This window comes from Phaenicophaeus curvirostris, chromosome 13 (genome assembly GCF_032191515.1).
Source record: "Phaenicophaeus curvirostris isolate KB17595 chromosome 13, BPBGC_Pcur_1.0, whole genome shotgun sequence".
Lineage (NCBI taxonomy): Eukaryota > Metazoa > Chordata > Aves > Cuculiformes > Cuculidae > Phaenicophaeus > Phaenicophaeus curvirostris.
Genome location: NC_091404.1, coordinates 1,813,063 through 1,832,140, shown reverse-complemented (window position 1 = coordinate 1,832,140; position 19,078 = coordinate 1,813,063). Strand labels below are relative to the sequence as shown.

The following is a 19,078-nucleotide window of genomic DNA, read 5'->3' as shown; positions in this document are numbered from 1 at the left end:
TAGAGCGCCCCCAAGCGTCGATCTGTCATAGAGCGCGGTCCGCCCGGCTGCCATAGAGAGGGCGCCGCGGGGTAGAGCGCCGGTCCTGGTTGCCATAGAGCGCGGCGCGTCGTGTAGAGCGCCTCCGGCCCACCCCCGTAAGAATGGAGGACACGGCGCGGGGGGCGACGCGCGGCTTGAGGCGGAGGAAAACGCTGCCAGGCGGGGCCCCGGCGGCGTGAAGGGCTGAGGGGTGTTGTGTGCGTGCTGCCCAGGCCATGGAGCCTGGGGAGGGGCTGGCAGGGCAGCACAGAGTGGGTTGGGAGGGAGGCGACCTTAAAACACATCCAGTGCCGCCCCCGGCCCGAACTGGACTGGGGGCTCCAGGTTTGGTCTCACCGAGCAGAGCAGAGGGGCAGAATCCCCTCCCTCCCTGCTGGTCCCACTGCTCGGGGTGCGGCCCAGGACACGGGTGGTTTCTGGACTGTGAAGCTCAGGTTGAGCTTTTCACCACCAGCAATCTGAAATGCATCCTGTAAGCGTCGCCGTGACTGTTCTCTTGTGGTTCCTTTTAAACTCCAGCTGGGGCCAACACCTTGGGCTGTTTCCACTTTAAAATCATAGAATCACGGAAGAGTTTGGGTTGGAAGGGACCTCGAAGCCTATCCAGTTCCAACCCCCTCGCATGGGCAGGGACACCTCCCATTGGATCAAGGGCTCCAAGACCCATCCAACCTGGCCTTAATGGAGACTCGAATGCTGGAGCATGTCACGTATGAGGACAGGCTGAGAGAGCTGGAGTGTTCAGCCTGGAGAAGAGAAGGCCATGGAGAGATCTTAGAGCAGCTTCCAGTGATGAAAGGGGCTCCAGGAAAGCTGGGGAGAGGCTCTGGATCAGGCAGGGCAGGGACAGGATGAGGGGGGAAGGAGATGAGATCTTGGGGAGAAATGTTTTGTGAGGGTGGGGAGGCCCTGGCCGAGGTTGCTTGGAGAGGTGGCTGCCCCATCCCTGGAGGTGTTCAAGGCCAGGTTGGATGGGGCTTGGAGCCCCGATCCAGTGGGAGGTGTCCCTGCCCATGGCAAGAGGAAGGTGATGGAACTGGTTGGGCTTTAATATCCCTTCCTACCCAACCCATTCCGTAATTATCTTTCTGTCTAAAGGTGGAAGACCCCAGCCCTGAAGGTGCCCTGGGGCTTCTTTCATCGCCCCGCCGCTCACCTGCCTTGAGCCAGGGGACAGGATGGGGTCCCTGGGGGCAGCAGCCCCTCTCCTGAGTTGTTTTGATTCTTTTCCAGTGTGGAGCGGGTTGAGGGCAGGAGGCGGCTGGAGAGGTTCCTCTGAGCACAGCTGCTGAGAGAGACGGATTGGAAAGCAGGAGCAGGCAGTGGCATCGGGTGAGAACACAGGACACACGGTGGCACTGGAGCTCTGGGCTTGGGTTCTGTCCGGACACCCAAACCCCTGAGCTGCTGCCTTCAAGGGATGTTTGGGCAGAGTGGGGAGCGTTGCACCCTGCTCACCCCACCAGGGATGGCCGCCCCCCACCTGCAGCGCTGAGGAGAGAGTCCTGGGCCCTGTCCGGGCAGCGTGGGGACTGTGTCCACCCTGGAGGGTGTTCTGGATGTCCCTGTCAGCTGGGAATGAGCTGCTCTGGCAGGTGGTGGGGCTGGCAGGAGCTCCCAAAGCGGGACAACCCTACTGTGCCTTTGCACTTTGCACACATCCAGAGCCGAGCCCCGGTGTCCGCTGCGGTGCTGCGTGTCTGGATGGGGACACATCCCTGGCAGGCGGCTGCCGTGTCTCCTGCTGGAGGTGGGCAGGATGTGTTCTCCCTGATACCCATGTAGACAAACCACCCCAGTGAAGCACTGAGAGCTTCATGCCCTGTGGTGTCTGTGTTGGGCTGCCACTTCCATGACTTGGGTTTCTAAAATCCAGGCTCTTTGGGTCCTTACAGTTTCCTGGCCATCGCACCCCTGGGAGTGCTGGTTTGCAAGAGGCAGGACAGCCACTTGCCATGGTTGCCTTCACAGTGAGGGGATGTGAAGGTGCCTCTCTCTGTTCCTTTCTTGATTACATTCTCTGTTCCGAGAGTGTTTTTCAGGAAAGGGGTGGGGACAGTGCCTGGAATGGGCAGAGGAGCTGGTGGGGATCTGCTGCTTTCCAAAAGCGTGGTGCAGCTCCCAAGGGAGATAAACAACTTCGTCACTGGGTGAGCTCATGGCAGAGGCATCTCGGACTCCATGGGAATTTATGGTGGGCCCTTCCTGGGCTGTGCCCGGGTGCCGGCTCCCAGAGGTGGCTGCGCGTGGTGCCTGGCCCTCTGCTCCTCATGCTCCAGCAGTGCCCATTGCCTGTCCCTTGTCCTTCCCAGCAGGAATCCCCAGCCCCTTCCAATCTATCAGAGGGCAAGGACATGCTGGGAGAGTTGGGGTTGTTCTGCCTAGAGAAGAGAAGGCTGAGGGGAGATCTCAGAACAGCTTCCAGTGCTGAAAGGGGCTCCAGGAAAGCTGGAGAGGGGCCCTGGATCAGGGAGAGCAGGGACAGGACGAGGGGGCACAGTTTTCAGCTGCAAGAGGGGAGATTGAGATGAGATCTTAGGCAGAAATGTTTTGGTGTGAGGGTGGGGAGGCCCTGGCCCAGGTTGCTCGGAGAAGTGGTGGCTGCCCCATCCCTGGAGGTGTTCAAGGCCAGGCTGGATGGGGCTTGGAGCCCCTGATGCAGTGGGAGGTGTCCCTGCTCATGGCAGGGGTGGGACTGGATGGGCTTTAAGGTCCCTTCCAACCCAAACCATCCCATGTTTCTATATCCTGGTGCACTGATGCAGCCCCTGAGCTGAGCAGGGACTTGCCCAGGTTTCTTTGGGATCCAGGCGTGTTCCTGATGTGAGTGTCAGGTGTGAACAAGCATGGATGGTCAGTGGATCATCAGAAGGGCCCTCCAGATACAGGGGGAGGCTGCAGGCTCTGGGGAAGGATGAGCCCTGTTCTGTCATGTCTCCCTGGCTGTATTTGGGACAGACAGTGCAGAGGCATCAGGACATTCCATGGATTGTGCCTCACAGGGCTGTTCCTTGGCCAAGCCACCCTTTGGAGTGTGGAGTGTGATCTTTGGAGCTCACCAGGATTTATGGGCACTCGTGCACCACAGAGTCGAGCCTGTGCTGCTGGCAGGTGCTTGCTGGGTGTTGGCTGCTCCAGGCACCCAACGATTTGGACAGGCTCCTGCTGCTCAGCCCCGGCACACTGGATCTCGTGTGCTGGGAACGAGAGTGCCTGTTTGTTTTCTGGGGGTTTCCCAGGGAGAGCTGAGACCTGGGAATTCTCTGCCCCCCTCCCTCCTCCAGCCGTGGCTTTCGCTTGCTGGTCCCAGGGTCACAAATGGCTTTAAAAAAAGCAACAGCCCACATAATGCTCTTCCCTTTTCTCGCGGACGCTGGTGATGAGAGACCGCATCCGGCTGGAGGGTATGGAATTAGCCCTGGGAAAGGCCCTGCTGGTGGCTCCAGCACCTCCGGGATCTGAGGTCAGCAGCACATCACCATGCAATGAGGAAAGCAACTCTGTGTCCCACAGCTGCATCCTCCGTTGAACTCACTCATCCCCTCTGCCAGGGCGTGGAAAGAATCAACCTCTCTTCCCTGCTCCTGGGATTTCTTGGAGGTGGTGTTGCCGGTGCTGATGTCAAGTGGTGTTCTGTGACATGCGGCACACACGAGGGTTTCTCTCTACATGTGGCTCCGGGGGTTGAATTCACCTTTTACAGGAAAGGCAGCAGTTTCCACAAGAGCCACCTGAACCCTGGGTGACCGAGCAGATGGGGGATGTTCCTGGAAAAGGGTCCCAGGGCAGGAGTTTTGGAAAACTTCAGGGTGAGCGTAGGAAGTGTTTTGTTTTGATGCACCCCACCCCAACCTGAGTGCCACTGGCTAGGCCATCCCAACCCAACCCAATGGGAATGACGGCGTGGCCAGCAGGTCCAGGGAGGTTATTCTCCCTCTGGACTCAGCACTGATGAGACCGCTTCTCGAATCCTGTGTTCAGTTCTGGCCCCTCAGCACAAGAAGGATGTTGAGGCTCTGGAGCGAGTCCAGAGAAGAGCAACGAAGCTGGTGAGGGGGCTGGAGATCAGGCCTTATGAGGAGCGGCTGAGAGAGCTGGGGGTGTTTAGCCTGGAGAAGAGGCAGCTGAGGGGAGACCTCATTGCTCTCTCCAACTCCCTGAAAGGAGGTTGTGGAGAGGAGGGAGCTGGGCTCTTCTCCCAAGTGACAGGGGACAGGACGAGAGGGAATGGCCTCAAGCTCCACCAGGGGAGGTTCAGGCTTGACATCAGGAAATTTTTTTCATGGAAAGGGTCATTGGGCACTGGCAGAGGCTGCCCAGGGAGGGGGTTGAGTCCCCTTCCCTGGAGGGGTTTAAGGGATGGGTGGATGAGGTGCGGAGGGACATGGTTTAGTGATTGATGGAAATGGTTGGACTTGATGATCCAGTGTGTCTTTTCTAACCTGGCGATTCTATGATTCCATGACCCAACAGGGCACTGCTCAGGCAGAATGATGGAACCCAATCCAATGGGAGTGACCCAACAGAACACTGCTCAGCTGGACGAGACAATACAACACAATAGGAATGACCCAGTGGGACACTGCTCAGTTGGATGAGACAGTACAACCCAAAGAGAATGATGGAACCCAACCCAATGGAACACTGCTCAGCCTCAGTGATGCAGCCCAAGCCAACAGGAATGATGGAAGCCACCTCAATGGAAATGAGCCAGCGTAACACTGCTCAGCCTGAATGGCACGACCCACCCCAACCTCAATGACTCAACATGTCCCAACTCATCTTGGATGACAACACAGCAAGACTGGAGGAGAATCCAATCTTTTAGAAGGATAAGGAGAGAAGAGTCCATGGACTGGAGCTTCAGTTGCCTGCTGGTCCTAACCTGCCCATGCTACAAGACTGTTGTAATGAAACAAAAGGAGGAAAACAACCTCTACCTGCCAGGACTTCCCCTCTAAATAGGCCATGGACTGGTGAAATGTGACTGTGGTGTAGGAACGTGAGGGTCCAGGGGGATTTTCAGGTGTAACAAGGGGTTGAGCCTCTCTGTTGCTCCAAACCCTCTGCTTTCAGGACAGTTAGGACTAAAGTCACCTGTAAGCATCTGTCTCTTCCAGTGATATTGGTCAGTGCTTTCAAGAGGATTGAGGGATCGGAGGCCAGTGGGAAAACCTGGAGCATGCAACCGCATTAAGAAAGCAAGCTAAAAACTGAAGCTGAGCCCCCAGTGTGGCTGTGATCCTGACTGTGGTGTGTGGCCACCTGCACAGCCCTTGATCCATGGGCTGTCGGAGCCCAGGTACACATGCCGGGTCCCTTCGGGTGCAGTGGTGGGCTGCCCATGGGGCCTCTCATTGCTTCGTGGCTTCACTGCTCCAGCGTTACTTCTCAGTGAGGCCAAGCTCCCACTCCCAAGAATGCATCGCATCCCCATGGAAACACAAATTCTTGTTTATTTGACTTGTTTCAGTATTTTGTTTGATTTAATTCCCTCTCTCTCTCTTTTTTTTTTTTTTTCAGTTATTCGAAGGAAGGAAGGAAGCCCAAACTCGGATGTTTGTTTGTTCTGTCCTGGCCGATGTTCCCTTGGTCACACTCCAGTGGCTGATAAACTGGCAGGGAACCGGAGCGTGGAGCACAGCAGAGCCTGGGAAAGGCCGGGACCCCACTTCCCCTGGCCTTACGTCACGATTTCTCTCTGATGAGCTTGGCCTGGAGGCCACATGCTGCCAGCTGCCTTTGCTCTCTCCTCGGACAGGCAGCTTCTGCCTGCTGGTGCCAAAGGGGACCATTCTTAGGATGTCTGCAAGGAGGGCATCTCCCTGCAATCCAGGTTCTCTCTGCCCTGGTGTCACCTTTGGTGCCCCTGGTACACGGTGTTTATGGGACTCATGGTTCACCCCTGGCGGTGGGACCTTGGAGGAGAAGAATCCACAAGGAATCTGGGCTGGAGTGAGAGCTGTGCTCTTCTCAAGCAGAGAAGCATCCAAGCAGCTCCCACTCCACTGCAGGCCTCCAGTGATGTCTGAGGCTGGGACAGACCCTGAGCAGAGAAAGAAGGAATGCTTACGGGTTGGAATAATCAGTTAGGAGCTCATCCCATGCTCCTGACACAAGCCATTAGGTTGGAAAGTCTCCCCTCCCTCCAAGCTGGAATGCACGCTTATCATGGTCCACGAGAGGCAAACATTTATGGGATATTGAATACATGCCATGGGTGGGGAAGCTGGAGGCTTGGTGGTTCTCTTGTGCCCTGCACACTGTTGAGGGCAGGGACATGGTTCAAGGGAAAGGGAAACGTGCAGTGGGGGCTTGATCAGCTCAGGAGACTCCTGGAAACCTTATGGGAAGAGCAGCTTCCCAGGGATGTTGGAGTGGCTCTGGGGGATGTGAGACCCTGCCTCGTCCCCCAGAATCCCTGAGGTTGGAAACACATTTGGGTGGGCTCAGGACATGAGTCCCTGTGGGACACTTGCAAGGTGAACAAAGATGTTGGAGATACTGCAGGGAGAGGCATGGTGGATGATGGTGGGGCAAGAAAGCCACCATTTCTGTTACAAATTGGCTCGCAGTGGTCTTTGCAGCAGTGCGGTGTCCCTGGAGACAGCTTTTGAGACCCCCTCCTTAGAGAAGGACAGTAAGAAATATGGGGGTGTTCCATTCTCTCCTGCAGCTCGTGCTGATGTCCTCATTCAGGAGACTTGAACTTCTCCCAGCTCAGGCTGTGCAGGTGGCTCCCAAATCTCCAGCCTTAGTCCCCACATTCTAGCAGCTCTTCTGCCTCTTGCTCATCTGCCATGGAGCAGTTTTTCCCAGGGCTTTCTCAGCAAATTTCACAGAATCCTTTAGGTTGGAAAAGACTTTTAAGTCTTTCCAACCCTTAACCTCATACTGCCAACTCCACCACTAAACCATGTCCCTTATCACCACATCCACACAGCTTTTAAATGCTAGGGATGGTGACTCCACCACTGCCCTGGGTAGCCTCTTCCAATGCTTGACAACCCTTGTTGCGAAGAAATGTGTCCAAATATCCAATCTAAACCTCCCCTGGGAAACTTGATACCATTTCCTCTCATCCCTTGTTACTTGGGAGAAGAGCCCAGCATCCACCTCACCACAACCTCTTTTCCGAGAGCTGCAGAGAGCAATGAGGTCTCCCCTCAGCCTCCTCTTCTCCAGGCTAAACAGCCCCAGGTCCCTCAGCTACTCCCACAACCTTTGTTTTCCAGACCCTTCCCCAACTCCGTTCCCTTCTCTGGATGCTTTCCAGCCCCTCAAGGTCTTTCTTGAAGTGAGGGGCCCAAAACTGAACCCAGGATTCAAACGCTGCAGAGCATCGTGACAGGCATCCGAGTCCAGCGAGGAGAACACTAGGGGCTGAGGGAGGAGGTCTCTTTCTGCCTGTTCTTCGATGCAATGTCCCCGTCCCCTTCCTCGGTCCCAGCAGGCACTTGGCCCTTCCCTACTCTGGCTCCCTTCTCCCCACCCAGTGCCTTTGGCAAAGGGTCCGCTCTGAGCGGTGCAGCTGAACGCTCTGGAGGGGGATGGTGGGCATAGGGGTCTTCCCTGGGGAGTGAGTGGGGGTGTTCTGGGGGTCCTGGAGCCCCTGGTCCTCCAGCACCATGTGGTGCAGCAACGGCTGCCCTGGCTGGCCCAGGCGCCCCTTCCAGATGAGAATATAAAGCTTTGATGCTGTTAATTGGAGCTCTTACCCTACGCTTCCTCCATTCAATCTTGGTCTGCCAGCGGCTCTGCGGGGTCAGTAAGTGATTCGCATTAAAGTGGAGTCTCTGTTGGTTCCCGTGCATCTACGACCACCGAGTCTGCTGGGGGGGCTGCGAGGAGGGGGCTGCATCAGCGAGGTGAAGCCTTCAGACCATTTGGAGATGCTGTATTCAAACCTTTTCCTGCCACGCAGCTCTGCTGCCATTGCCTGAGCCCCTTGGGTCCCCCTGCTGCTTCTGTCTCCCCCGCCTCGCCTCGGCCCCTCCGTCTGATCCCCCCGCCCAGGTCTGGCCAGCAGCAGACAGCCAGGATCGATTTTCCTGCTTCAGCAAAACCCAGCAGCGAGGGGAGTGGGAGCCAGGGCTGGGGAGTGGTGACACGGGCGATGGCAGCGCTGTGAGCTGGGGATGAGGGTGTTGAGGAGGTGGCTGGGGAGAGCATCATGTGTCCCTGGTTTTCTGGGAGACCTGGGTGGTTCTTCCCCCAACCCCATGCCTTGATCTCCCCTGTTTCTTGAGATGTGATGGTGAGGAAATGCAGCTCCTCCATGGAAACCTGTCAGTGGGGTAGCAGGAGACCCTCTGCCCTCTTTGTTTTGGGGACAAACAGTCCTTTGCTCCCTCCAGACAACCCTAGGTGGATCTGGGCAGGCTTTCCCGGGAGTCTGTGATTTTTGTAAGCCCATTCCCAGCAGAAATGTCCCTCTAATCTGCCTGAGGACACTGGTGGTGGAGGAGAAGCTACGTCCAATGTCATGGCCAGACCATCACCTTTCTTCTACCCTGCTCTGTGATGATCCCTGGTGAAGATGTTTTGGACCATAGCATCTTGGAGAGCAGCTGCCAGTTTCCTCCAGCCATACCCTGGGGGTCTTCCAGCAGGTTGAGAGTGGTGATTCTGCCCCTCTCTTCCTCTCTTGTGAGACCCCACCTGGAGTACTATGTCCAGTTCTGGAATCCCCAATGTAAGAAGGATATGGAACTGTTGGAACAGGTCCGGAGGAGGCTACAAGGATATCAGAGGACTGGAGCACCTCCTGTATGAGGACAGGCTGAGAGACTTGGGGTTGTTCAGCCTGGAGAAGATAAGGCTCCAAGGAGACCTTATAGTGACCTCCCAGTACCTGAAGGGGCTACAAGAAAGCTGGAGAGGGACTGTTTACGAAGGCTTGGAGTGATAGGATGAGGGGCAATGAGTATAAACTGGAGAGGGGAATATTTATACTGGCTATAATGAGGAAATTCTTCATTATGAGGGTGGGGAGGCCCTGGAACATGTTGCCCAGAGCAGCGGTGGCTGCCCCATCCCTGGAGGTGTTCAAGGCCAGGCTGGATGGGGCTTGGAGCCCCTGATCCAGTGGGAGGTGTCCCTGCCCATGGTAGGGGTGTGGAATTAGATGATCTTCAAAGTCCCTTCCAACACAAACCATTCTATGATTCTATGATCTCCTGTAGCATGGAAGAGGGAGGGATCCTTCCCAAATTACTGCAGGCTGAGAATAAGCCATTGCGCTTCTCTGTAGGGGTAAACTGAGTCAGGGGCTATGAAATGACTTAATTTCCTCATTTCTATGGATGTGCGCTTGGTGATGTCCTCTAGAAAGCAAGGAGCTTGCCAAGGTGGGTAAAGACAAGCCCTTCCTTTGGACCACATTGATCGTGTATTTGTTGTGGAGCAGCAGGTCCTCTCCCAGGCTGCTCTCACCCCTTCCACGTGCCGAAAATAATAAAACCTTCAGCCTCACATTGTCCCCTCTGAGGAGAATGAGGTGTCCCTGGAGAAAGAGACAGCCCATGTGCTTCTGCAGGGATGGGGTAGCATCTGCATGTTTCTGTGCGTCCCCATGGAGGGAGGGGAAATGTGAGCCTTCCTACAGCCAGAATTTCCCCTCCTGGGCTGGGGGTGGATGCTCTTCCTTCCCCAGAGTGGATATCTGGGGAGGGGGAAGATCATCCTCCCCTGGGGGTGAGCTGGACAAGGTGACACGAGTCAAGTGGAAGCTACATGGAGACCAAGCCCGTTAAATCCAGGACCTCAGTGGCTCGTTGTGTCCAACCTGAGGGTTGGAGCCCCACTAGGACCCATATCCCTTATCCCCAGGTCTGGCCCATGGCTCTCATGTGGGTTTCCAACAGAATCTGTGCCCGATCCCTTGCCCTGCGGGATCAGGGCATCTCTCCCTTCTCACCCCATGGTGATGTGGGAGCAGTACAGCTGTGGGAGGGGACGCAGTGCTGTAGCAGGGCTCCCCAGCTCAAAGCTGCCTGACAGACGCCGTGGGCTCTCTCTCCAGGTGATTGGCTCTGCTGGATGTGGTCTGCAAGCAAGGGGCTTCCTGATGGCACCCACCTCCAAGACAGAGGACAAGAAAGGTGGCTCATGGAGGTCCCTCTTTTTGCCAGTCACTGTATTTTGGATCAAAGGCAGCTCTGCCTGCATTGAAGGCAGCGGGACTGTGGTGGGTTGCTGGTGACTCTCCTGCCTCTGCTCTGTCCCTCTCAGGGCATCCCTGGGGCCTCACCCCCTCTGCTCCTCGCCCCTCGAGGATACCCCTCACCCTGGGGTCACTGCTCCGGATGCTGTGCAGCCCATTTCCCCATCCCTCACAACTTTCCCACTGCCTGCAGCAGAGCCTCGCCCTGCCCCAGTCTTTCCATGGCCCCTTTGCTCTGGCTTGCAGTGCAGGAACGTGAGGCTTTCTAGCCTAGGGGCTCTCGGCCCTGCTGGGGAGGTCTTGGTGTAAGGATTACTTGGTACAAAGGCAGACAGAGTGGTCATTGCCAGCCAGGAGAGCCCCTGTGCTCGGCCACCGCTGGTAGAGCAGCACAATCAATATCCCTGGGGAGCATCCCCTGCACTGCCAGGACCTGCTGGAAGGAGCTCAGCGGAGAGCGCAGACCTATAGAGATTCTTAGGATGGTTTGGATTGGAAAAGACCTCAAAGCTAACCTCAGTTCCAACCCCCCTGCCATGGGCAGGGACACTGGGTCAGGGGCTCCAAGCCCCATCCAACCTGGCCTTGAACACCTCCAGGGATGGGGCAGCCACCCCTGCTCTGGGCAACCTGGGCCAGGGCCTCCCCACCCTCACAGCAAAACATTTCTCCCTAAGATCGCATCTCAGTCTTCCCTCTTCCAGCTCAAAATCATTCCCCTCATCCTCTCCCTGCACTCCCTGATCCAGGGCCCCTCCCCAGCTTTCCTGGAGCCCCTTTCAGCACTGGAAGCTGCTTTAAGGTCTCCTCAGAGCCTTCTCTTCTCCAGGCTGAACAACCCCATCTCTCTCAGCCTGTCCTCACACAGGAGGTGCTCCAGCCCTTGAATCATCTCTGTGGCCTCCTCTGGACTTGCTCCGACAGCTCCATGTCCTTCCTGTGCTGGGGACTCCAGAACTGGATGCAGAGCTCCAGGTTTGGTCTTGCCAGAGCAGCAGAATCCCCTCCCTGTCCCTGCTGGTCCCACTGCTTGAGATGCAGCCCAGGGCACAGTTGGTTTCAGGGCTGCAAGTGTATATTGCCAACTCGAGCTTCTCATCCACCATGTAGTGAGCTTCAATCTCTTCCTCACCTTTCCCAGCCTGTTAAAGGGCTTCACATATCTCTGCTGCTCTCTGTCACCAGCTCTGGGGGTGTTGAGGAGTGGGGACATGGAGCTGGAGGTGCTGGTGTGTGAGAAGACCCCTCCTTATTGCGTGCTTTGCCTCCCATTCCTCCCACTTGTGGGTCCCACCACACCAGATGCCAGTGACCAGCACTGGACAAGCTCCAGCTGTTGCTGAAAGGTGATTTTTGGAGGGGTGCAGGCAGCCGGGGGACACTGGCATCCCTCCCCTTCTCTCCAACAGAGTCCTGAAGCCTGTCTTGGAGGAAGCTTTTCCTGCGAACCACCGCGAGGGATGAATGAGCTGGGTTTGCGAGACCCAGGAGCAGAGCATCAGCTCACCACCAGTCTGACTACCACCTGCTCCCCCTTCGCTGGCTCCAGATGTGCTCAGTTTGGGGGCAGCAAGGGAAATATTCCCTCCCTGGAAGTGGGAGCAGCCTCTTCAGGTGGGTCTGGAGACCCTCAACCTCCGAGGCATCACCTGCTCCTCAGGTGCTTGCTTATGGGTTTTGGGCACCACCTGCTGTGCTAAGATGCAATGGGTGGACAAGCCCAGGGGATTTTAGGGCTCAGAGCCGCCTGTGGGGAGGTGGGAGATGGTCTGTGTTGGGGCACAGCAAGGGATGGGGCTTTGGGGGGTCACGGCTATGGGGCAGAGGCTCTCTCAGCAGAGGAGGGGAAGGAGGCGAGAGAAGGTCAGCAAAGTTTTTGCCTGGCCCAAAAGCGCTTAGGCATGCGGGGCCGAGCCTCAAGATAACCACTGTTATTTAATTTATTTTTTCTAAATAAAAAAAAAAAAGGAAGGAAGTTAATAAATAATGTAAAGTGGAGAATGCATTAATGAACGAGAGAGTGAGGGAGAGAGAGGAAAAGAGAGGAAGGGACAGGGTAGAGTGAGAGCGTGGGGTAGGGGGGGAGATATTCCTGCCTGTATCGATTGGATATGATTACATTAGACCTATCAAATATTCATACTACATTCCACAAGAGGTCATTGTGTGTGTTTTTCCAATTTAGCTCTGCCTTGGTGCAGGGAACAGGCTCCAAGTGGGAAAAAGGCTGCATGAATTGCTCGAGCTCTGCAGCCCCAGCACTGCTGCCTGCCCCTCTAAGCTGGGATGTCACCCACGAGTGCCCTGGGGAGGTGACAGGGACAGGATGGAATGATTTCAACACAGAAACGATAGCTCTGTTGGAGCAAGCTCAATGTGAGCCGGCGATATACACTCACAGCCCAGAAACCAACCCTGTCCTGGGCTGCATCCCAAGCAGTGGGACCAGAAGGACTGTCCCTCTGCTCTGCTCTGGTGACCAAACCTGGAGCCCTGTGTCCAGTTCTGGAGTCCTCAGCACAGGAAGGACATGGAGCTGTTGGAGCAAGGCCAGAGGAGGATATGGAGATGATGTGAGGGCTGGAGAACCTCCTGTACCAGGACAGGCTGAGAGAGATGGGGTTGTTCAGCCTGGAGAAGAGAAAGGTGTGGGGAGACCTCAGAGCAGCTTCCAGTCCTGAAAGGGGCTCCATAAAAGCTGGGTAGGGGCTCTGGATCAGGGAGGGCAGGGACAGGATGAGGGGGGACAGTTTTGAGCTGGAAGAGGGGAGATTGAGATGAGATCTTAGGGAGAAATGTTTTGCTGTGAGGGTGGGGAGGCCCTGGCCCAGGTTGCCCAGAGCAGTGGTGGCTGCCCTATCCCTGGAGGGGTTCAAGGCCAGGTTGGATGGGGCTTGGAGCCCCTGATCCAGTGGGAGGTGTCCCTACCCATGGCAGGAGGTTGGAACTGGGTGGGCTTTGAGTTCCCTTCCAATCCAAAACATCCCATGATTCCATGATTCTATCACCCACAGCATCAGCAGTCCCATCTCAGGTGGCTTTCATGGACGCACCTGTCCAGTGGCTGAAGTGGGTGGGTGCTGAGCCCACCTTGTAGAACCCATCCATGGTGACCCTTCCTCCTTAAGAGGCAACTAGGGGTCTGCTGCCCAACCTCACTTCCATGCCAAGCACTTACTTTGCCCGTGCCTCAGTTTCCCCATCCTCTGCTCCTGCCGACGGGGGCTACAGCCCCACACTTCCACGTTGCTGAGCATCACTGCTGCCATCCCTGTGTCCCCCAGCCCCGGGTGCTCCGCCGAGGCCCCCGGTGCCCTCCGCCTCACTGTGGCCCTGGCCGGTGCGAGCCAGCGCTGTGTTCTCTGCTTACATTAATAAAAATTTTACAGCACAGTGGCAGGAAATGCATTTTCAGTTCATCTGCTGCAGCTATTAGATTACCAGGAAATGGCTGGCTGGCCGGCGGCCAGGGCCTCCAAAGGGCCCGTGCACACCCGGCACGGAGTGGAGGGAGAAGGCAAGCGGAGTCCCCCTGTGCTGGTGGGCACCGGAGCGAGGTGATGGAACCGGTCCCCATCATCCTGGATGTCCCCATGGGTTGCCAGGCTGTCACCTCAGGTGTTGGGTGCACAACTGCCTGGGTGCAAGGAATGCTCCAAGCTGCAGGGATCGCAGAATCATAGAATCATGGGTTGGAAGGAACCTCAAAGCCCATCCAGTTCTACCACTGCCATGGGCAGGGACACCTCCCGCTGGATCAAGGGCTCCAAGACCCATCCAACCTGGCCTTGAACCCCTCCAGGGATGGGGCAGCCACCACTGCTCTGGGCAACATGTTCCAGGGCCTCTCCACCCTCATCTTGAAGAATTTTATCCTAATGGCTAGTCTGAATCTTCCCCCTCCCAATTTAAAGCCATTCCCCCTCATTCTGTCACTCCATGCCCTTGTAAAAAGTCCCTCCCCAGCTTTCCTGCTGCCCCTTTCAGGACTGGAAGCTTCTCTAAGGTCTCCTCGGAGCCTTCTCTTCTCCAGGCTGAACAACCCCAATGCTCTCAGCCTGTCCTCATACAGGAGATCTTCCAGCCCTTGGATCATCTTCATAGCCCTCCTCTGGACCACCAGATCCTCCTCTGGGATGAAATCCCAGTGGTTTGGGCAGCTGAGAAGGCATTTCTTGGTGGAACACTGCTCCATCCTAAGAGCAGCCGAGCCCAGAGCAAAGGGCTGTGACCTGAGAGAGGTGGAAGACTCGGGGCTGGGACGGGGAAGGTGCCTGCACCAGGAGAAGATCTCTGCGGAGGTTGGTTATTCCAAGGTATGGGATTTCAGGCTGCCAGACTGGGCTGGAGTCAAGAGGAGCATGGGAAGGAGTTAACTTTGTGTTGCCTTTGAAAAAGTTGGCAAGAGGGGGTAGGTGCCTGGCTATAAATACCTCTGAGGTGGCAGAGCTAATGAAGGGAGGGAATTATGAGCAGCCCCTCAGAGAGGAGGACCAGCAGCAGCAGTGGCTCCGAGGGCCCAGGGGAGGAATGTGGTTTTTAGGCTAGGTGGTGATTTTAGGAGAGCCCTTGTAGAGGTGATTGCATCCGAATGCTAGAGCCAACCTCTACAGGTGGGACACCTCGATGCAGTGACCCCTCTGAGTCCGATCCAGCCATCTGTCCTGAGTTCCCTGCACAAGCATTTGGCACCAAAGCAAAGCATCTTCCTTTGGTGGAGGTGATGCCCTGGGGGTTCAGCTGGGCTGGCTCTGTCCCCTCTCCAGCTGTGCTGGCTCTGTCCTCTCTCCAGCTGTGCTTTTGCACCTTCCTGGGGTGCAGTGGGTGGTCCCTCCTTTTGGGGTGCTCCAACGAGCATCTGGGAGATGAGCTGGGCTCCGCAGGGATGCTTGAGGCCAGCGGCTTGGGGAGCTCAAGCTCTTGCTGCCTGCTTAGCCTCTCAGAGCACCTGGCTGCGTGTGCAGGACGCTGCTTCTGGGTCCCCCCAGCCCCACCGCGGGGACATCTCCACTCGGGACTCTGCAAGCTCAGGCCAGATTGGAGAGGACACCTGGGCCATGGGGAGTGAAGGATGGCAAAGGAGGGAAAGTAGGAGATGGTGGAAGGGAGCAGAGCAAGCAAGGGAGCAAAGTGTGGGGAGAAAGCAAGGTCTGAGCCTTGCTAAGGTTTATTAAAGTTTAACAGAAAAGAAACCCTGGTTTGCGTGGAGGGGACCTGCTATTTTTAGCTGTGGGTAGGATGTCAGCTCTGAAAATAGCCTGCTACCAGATCCTAATGAAATCCTCTCTCTTTGGCTCTCACCCGGAGCGAGTTTGGAGGGGGAGGATCGCTGTCACACCCGCAGCCGAGGAGCTCCTGACATTCACAATGACTCGCTGTATTTTTTTTTCCCTTTCCTTCCCCCTCCGGTTTCTCCTATTCTTCCCCGGCTCTGCCTTACGCCGAGCAGAGGAGTCACCAGCCAAAAAAGTGAATGCGGGGGTGGTGCTGCTTAGCTACGGCCAAATCTCAGGCAACATGTGACCAGATTGGCAATTTAATACCAAGCCTTTCTCCTCTGCACTCGCGCGCTCAAGTTAAAGTGACATTGAACGCGAACTTAAAGTGCTGAAGGCAAAGAAACTGGGGGGAGCTGTGCTCCCTCCACCACTGCCTCCATCGCTGGGGAATGAGTTTTGCTCAGCAGGGCATGAAAGGGTTGGTCTGGAGTGGGAAGGGTGGTACTCACGTGAGGAAGGATGCTCGTGTCAGCCGCACAGGCTTGGAGGGGAGCAAGAAGTGGAAGATCTGCTGCTGGATGCTTGGAGAGCTGAGCACATCTGGGAGTCTGCAAGGAGGGATACCTGAGATGTGATGGAGCTCGCTCTGGGACCTCTGGAAACCCTGGAGAATCATAGAAGGGTTTGGGTTGGAAGGGACCTTAAAGACCATCCAGTTCCAACCCCTGCCATGGGCAGGGACACCTCCCACTGGATCAGGTTGCTCAAAGCCTCATCCAACTAGACAGGAGGTGATTGCTGCTCCTAGAAAAGACCAGGAAGGTGGAGGAAGCATCACTGGAAATGTGGAGTACAGGAGCTAGGGAGAGACACAGCCCTGAGTGCTTGGGGACAGCAAAGACAGTCGTGGGAGCATCAAGTTGCCACCAAACCAGGAGCGGAACTTGCCTTACAGACACAGGGTGCATGAAGCCCACATGTCCTGTGGATCCAGGATCAGGCCTGGCAAGAGAGTCTGGTGCTCCATGCGCTTTCTGGGGACATTCAGGGTCTGGAGTGCGCAAACCCTTTGGTACTTGGTTACCTGGTGGGTGTAGCAATGGGGTTTTGGTAGGAAATACACATCCCCTTCGTCTGGCACCCTACACAGATCTCAAGATTTTGGCTCAGCAGAGACAGCCTGTTTCCAATAGGAAGGAGAAGCCTTCAGCTCTGTGCCCTTTGTCTGCTGAAGGAAGCACCCCATGCAGCTGGTCTGGTGCAAATGATGCAGCTCCTGAGCTTGCTGCCCACACTGCATGCAGAACGTGCTCCCAGGCACCTGCCAGTCCCTCCAAGGGGCTGCAAGATGGAGTTAACAAGTTCCCAGTGTGGAAATACTTGTGCTGACAGGCTCCCCAGTGTCTCTATAACCAATGCATGGTCTGGCTTCAGCCACTCTGCTCAGTTTCCCAAGGTGCTCAGGGACTCTCCATCGCATGCCTGGAGCCCCACTTGCTGCTCAAGTCCTGTCTTTGGTTTCTCTGCTGGGAGGGTGATGTGGATGTGGGTAGAATCATGGAATCACAAAATGCTTTGGGTTGGAAGGGACCTTTACAGGTTCTCCAATCCACCCCTCCCATGCAATGAGCAGGGACACCTTTAACCAGACCACGTTGCTCAGAGACTCATCCAACCTGGCCTTGAACCCCTCCAGGGATGGGGCAGCCACCACTGCTCTGGGCACCCTGGGCCAGGGCCTCCCCACCCTCAGCATAAACAATTTCTTCCTTACATCTAGTGTGAGTCTCCCCTCTTTCAGTTTAAAACCATTACCCCTTGCCCTGTTTCACCAGGCCCTACTGCAATGTCTGTCCCCACCTTTCTTGTCCAGCCCCCTTTCAGCACTGGAAGCTGCTCTAAGGTCTCCCCACAGCCTTCTCTTCTCCAGACTGAACAATCCCAACTCTCTCAGCCTGTCCCCATACGGGAGGTGTTTCATCCCTTGGATCATTTACCTGGCTTCCTCTGGACCCACTCTGAAAGATCCATGTAGGGTAGGGGACCTTGTAGGGACAAATATGTTTTCTGCAGAATAAAAGCCACTGCAGAAGTACAAAGAGGGGGCGTCGATGCACTGGGGTGCCCTGAGCTTCACCCAACTTGCTTGGCGCTCGCTATACACAACGGGACGTGGGGAAAAGCCCCACACATCTACTTCTCTGTTCTCCCCCTGGCTGGGTTCACATGCCAGGGAAGCAGCTCAGCCCCTGCGCTGGATGCTCTCCCCCGAGACGGCACCTCCTGCCTCGCTGCCGTCCGCGTGGGGATGGAGCCATCTGCATCAGTGAGTCAGCAGGACCCACTTAACACTTCTCCGAGCAGGATCTACTCCTCCTGACAGAATGGGCAGCTTCTGGCAAGCTCCGTCAGCATGTTACAATCTCAGCTCATTAAAGGGACACATCCTGATCTCTTTATTGATGTTTTATGCTGCCTGGCTCCATCTTCAGAGAAAAACTCACATTGCAGTCAATGACTACACCTCCGCGGTGCTGCAGGCTGAGTAAGGAGCTCAGGATCTGGCTCGCGTGGTGGGTCAAGCTCAGCTGGGGTTGCTATCAAGCTACATCACTGCAAACAGTGGGGGTTGACACCAACGTGGCCAAGAGACGTCTTGGGGCCAGGATCCTTGTAGGGTGTTTTCTTTCCAGGGACTAGAGACAGTTGAAAAGGAAGACGCAAGGAGGGGCTGGTGTCTTTCCTGCTTGCTTATCCCTCTTTGCTGGGCAAAGGAACTGCGTGATATGGAAGGGAAATGATTTCTTTCCCCAGTGCTGCTGTCTGTTCAGCTTGAGCCCAGTGGGGTGGATGTACCTGGCCTCCTCCTTACCGAAGCATGTGCTGAGAGCCACATGTCCCTCCACCCTAGGAGAGTCGCAGCCTTTTAATAAGTTCCCCAGCACTCACTGTTGCTTCTAAAAAGCTTGTGGCACTGTCTGACTTCAAGTGGCTTTTACATAATCCAGACTGTCAGGCTAGATGAACATCACGGTCCCTTCTGGCCCTAAAATCTGTGAATCTAAAAATTAGAGGGAACCAGCACCTCATTGTTTCTGGCTGATTTAATCAGGGGAATCGCATGTTCTCTTCATCCCCTTCTTTTTTTTTCCCTCCCTCCCCTGCATCATCTTTAACGGAAGATGGATTTGCCTCCCCCTGTGCCTAAGCTTGGCTAATGGCATCAGAAGAGATCAGACAGCTTCAGCCCTGCGCTGGGATGCTCTCCTCTCCGCTTCCGGACTGATTCACAGCGGTTAATTGTTGGGCTGTCTGCACAAGGCAGGACCAGAGGTGCTCAGGCTGGGAGGCGGCTGGACAACGTGCCTAGAAAACAGTGCCGAGCTCTCTTGCTTGTTTTGAAATTGCAGCTACACTTTTCAGGTTCCAGGTTCAGCTCTTTTGGGTTTGTCAACATGCGTGTTCACCTACAGAAACACTTTTTGAGGAGGGGAAGGCAAGTGAGTAACTCCCCACCTCTTTGGCTGGGCTGGGGATGTGCAGGAAAGAGGAAAGCAGGGAGGGATTGCTGGTGCCCTGTGGAGATTGCCAGGGATGAGGGTTCCTCTCAAGGCAGAGATCTGCAGCAGGGCTGAGGACTCACTGAGTGGAC

The 19,078-nt window shown here is 55.8% G+C and overlaps 2 long non-coding RNA genes across 3 annotated transcripts in view; one reads left to right on the top strand and one right to left on the bottom strand.

The window, feature by feature from the left end:
• LOC138726296 (uncharacterized) overlaps positions 1–19,078 on the top strand; it is a 147,114-nt gene that overhangs the window by 111,188 nt on the left and 16,848 nt on the right. The gene's annotated exons all lie outside the window — the stretch shown is intronic.
• On the bottom strand, positions 5,481–16,149 carry LOC138726297 (uncharacterized). Of its 2 annotated transcripts, none has more exons than XR_011338408.1 (2): positions 15,936–16,149; positions 5,481–6,088 (listed from the first exon to the last, which is right to left on the bottom strand). It is a non-coding gene; the product is annotated as an uncharacterized lncRNA (long non-coding RNA). The 2 variants fall into 2 exon arrangements; XR_011338409.1 differs by lacking the exon at positions 15,936–16,149 and adding an exon at positions 13,386–13,576.